Source organism: Trachypithecus francoisi, unplaced genomic scaffold (genome assembly GCF_009764315.1).
Source record: "Trachypithecus francoisi isolate TF-2019V2 unplaced genomic scaffold, Tfra_2.0 Lachesis_group5, whole genome shotgun sequence".
Classification (NCBI taxonomy): Eukaryota; Metazoa; Chordata; class Mammalia; order Primates; family Cercopithecidae; genus Trachypithecus; species Trachypithecus francoisi.
Window position 1 is genome coordinate 58,047,822 of NW_022681470.1, and position 3,524 is coordinate 58,051,345.

A 3,524-nucleotide genomic window follows, 5' to 3' on the forward strand; every position below is an offset into this window, starting at 1 on the left:
AGGCAAGAAGGGTCCAGAACCCCACCCACCAGGAGCAACCTTCTCTCTCTTCCCCCAGTAGCTCCAGTGAGATCCTTGGGTTCCACGACGCATACTCTGAAGTTCCTGGTAGTGGAGCCTTGCCTCGGGGAGAGACACATGGATCCTAGGCTCTGCCAGGCACCCCAAAAGACCTGTCCCTGTGAGCAAGGAGGTGATGGCGGGTAGGCTCTCCCCAGCATGGAGCGTTCACCATGTGCCATGAGTCTTTATGACCTAAGTTCATTCTCACAACCATCCCAAAAGCAGGGGTTACTACCCCATTTTACAGATGAGGATGTACACTGAGAGAGGAGAGAGGAACGCACCTGGGATTATGCAACTGGCTAGTAGCAGAAACCCTGGGCCCTCTAGGAATGTCAGGTTGCAGTGAGGAGTCCAGGAGAGTGGGTGAACCCTGGTCTGGATCGGCGTCTGTGTTGAGTTGGGAGGTTTACATCACCCAACAGTCACTCAGCAAGCATGCCAGGCATGAGGTGAGGAGTCTGTGTCATGGCAGGAAGGGGTAGTCTTTGTCCAGCAGCTGTTGTCACCAGGAAGCCTGACTGTTGTGCTTTGCCACCCTCAGGACAGCAGGAGGGAGCTTATCTTCTTTCAGGAACTCTGTGACCAGGCAGGCCAGCTTTCCTGGCAGGGCCTGAGAGTGGCCGGGAGAGGGGGTGGTGGAGGGGGAGTGGGGATGATGGGCTGTAGTGAAAATGAGGGCATCAGTGGACTGAGGACACCCGGAGTGGCAGGTGGGGAGCAGAGGACTGGGCCCTGAGCAGTTGGGAGCTGTTCTTTGGGTAAGGAGGAGCTCTCCAGGCCTCCCTGAAGGTCTCCAGGTCTCAGGCTCTTTCTAGATGAGTGTGGCACCTCACGAGCACCAAGGAAGCCTGCCCCACTTTGAAATGGAAGCTCCGTGAGGGCAGGGGCCCACCTGGTCCACTTGCCACTCCCCCCAAGGCCTGTTGCTGGGCTGCCATCATAAACATGTGTTGAATGAAGTTGTGGGGAGACTTGAAGCTAGATCCCCTGTCCCCAACTCCCCCAGGGCCAGGGACCCAGAGGGACGTTTTCTATTCTGTTCTCTGTCCCTCTTCCCTCCCTTCCCCTCACCTGCCCTTCCCTTTCCTTCTTTTTTCCCAGGTAGGGAACCTGCTGAGAGCAGAGTTGGGAATGAAACCCAATTGGGTAGGGGAGTCACACAGCAAAGGGGGCCTCCTGCAAAGGGCCTGGTAGGGGAAGTGGGAGGAGCTCATGGCTGCTGGCTGGCTGGACGAATATTTCACCATGCTTCCTTTGTCCACGCCATTCTCCTCGTCATCATACCCTTGGTTTCTGTCTTGAAAATCTTTGCTGTCTAGTATCACATGTGCCTGCAGAGCACAGGTTTCAAACACTTCATAGGAGAAGGATGCAAAATAACTCAATTTTTATATTAATTACATGTTGAAATGATAATATGTTGGGGTAAATAAAATGTTAAAATTCACTACTTCTTTTTACTTTTTAAAATGCAGTACTAGAAAATTTTAAATTGCACAGGTGGCTCATGTCATGTTTCTGTTGGAGAGCTGTGGTTGACAGGTGTCTCCTTCCGTTCTCCTTCAGCCCTGGAATCTGAAGGCTCTGTCCAGCATGCAGCCCAGCCCTGCCCTCCTGACTGGCAGAAATCTGACCCCAGGCCAGGACCTATGAACAGGGTCAGGTGATCAGAGGCCAACTAGACCCACAGCCCAGTAGCTGGTGGGGAAACTGATCCCAGAGAGGAAGCCTGACTGTCCAAGGCCGCCAGCCAGCACCCAGTTCTAACAGGCCAGGAGCCACCAACCGCACCCAGCTCTAACAGAGGTCAGGAGCCACCAGCCAGCACCCAGCTCTAACAGAGGTCAGTAGTGTGAAGGAAATCCACGACCATGACAGTAAGGAATGGGTTCAGTAGAAAGGAGTTGCCCTCGTTGGGCATCTCCCATTTCTCAGCTACCTTATCTGTGCTGTCCCATTTAAGCTCCATGACAGATAGATGGGGTAGATAATATCTCCATTTTATGTCTGAGGAAACTGGGGCCTGAGAGATTAACAAATTCAGCCTGGGTCACACACCTAGCAAGTGGCAGAGCCATGATTCAAATAAAATTTATTGGACTTACGAGCTCATACTCTTTGCCTCTAGCTTATCCCGTGAGACGGTTTCAGTCTCGGGGGTGGGAGTGGGGCTTGGGAAAATTCCATCCATGGAGAGGGAAGGAATGAGCTTCAAAGGTCAAAGCAAGGATGGGGGCAGGACTGATGTTCTCTGAAAACATTCTGGGCCCTTCTATGCATCTGCATTAGAATCATTCCCTGCCATTTATGGTAGGAAGGGGCTGAGGGGCTTCACTGAGGTTGCCCAGTGGGTAGGTCATCGGCGTGGACTTCAAGGCCAAGTCTGCTGTACCATGACAGTTCTGCCATCCAGGCAAAGACCAGTTTCAAGTGGAATATTGAAGCTCAGATACAGCAAGGCAGCTGGCTCAGAACAGAACCCTTGGGTCATGAGTCCCAAGGCTCTGAACTCTGGGGAAGATGAGGAAGACCGAGACCATTTTATTGTCACTTGCTATATAATTAATGACTTAATGACCTTTTGGGAGGCAAAAGGAGCAGGAGAGTCATTTATGATCTCTGAGAGTGTGACCCCATTTGAGATCTGAGTCTCTGTGCCCTGCAGGTTCAGTTGGGTACAGTCACCACCATGACCTTGCCTGCTGCTTCGACTTCAGTCTTCCTCTACATCCCCTCTCTTGGGCATGGCATCCCCATAGAGGACCTGCAGCCTTAGCCAGCTGCTGCTCTCCAGTGCCCAGGATCCTGTCTGTTGTGGCATGGGGGATGGACACCCATCACTGCTCCCTCCCCTGTCTGATCTCATTGCCATCTAATTCTGAAGACAAGCCTTATTGTTTTCAAACACACAGCTACAAGGTCCCACCTCAGAGCCTTTGTACAGAACCTCCCTCACTCAGACTGGGATATTCTCCTCTCCAGAGTTCTGCTCAACTGCCCTGGGAGGCCAGGTCTGAGCACTGCCCGTCAGAGTTCCCACTGCACTTTCAGTTCCCAGAAGTGCCTGTGCTTTGTGCTTCTGTCTAGCATGTTCTTCCTTACTGTCGGTCTCTGGCCTCAGTTTCCTTATCCTTGAAATGGAGTACATACTTCCTACTCTACAGATCTAGGAAGATTAAGTAAGATAATTCACGAAATGCCTGGCAAAGCAGACGCTCTCCAGCACTCAGCTCCAACTCCATCTCCTCCAAGCAGCTGTCTTCTATATCTGGCCATCCCTGTCGGAGAGGGTCAACAAGTCTCACGGAGGGAGGCCAAAGCCTTCGCCACATACCAGCTGGTGGTGCCCACCCCTTCTGCTCTAGAACTGATTTTGGACTACTCTCACTTTAACCTTTCCTTTAATGTTTCTAAGTAGAGATTTTGATGATTTTTGTTAAGATGATACATACTTATAA

At 51.6% G+C, this 3,524-nt stretch overlaps 1 long non-coding RNA gene across 1 annotated transcript; it reads left to right on the forward strand.

The window, feature by feature from the left end:
- Window positions 1-795: 795 nt before the first annotated feature.
- On the forward strand, window positions 796-2,836 carry LOC117075282. Its single transcript, XR_004433931.1, has 3 exons — window positions 796-824; window positions 1,633-1,909; window positions 2,732-2,836. It is a non-coding gene; the product is annotated as an uncharacterized LOC117075282 (long non-coding RNA).
- Window positions 2,837-3,524: the final 688 nt, after the last annotated feature.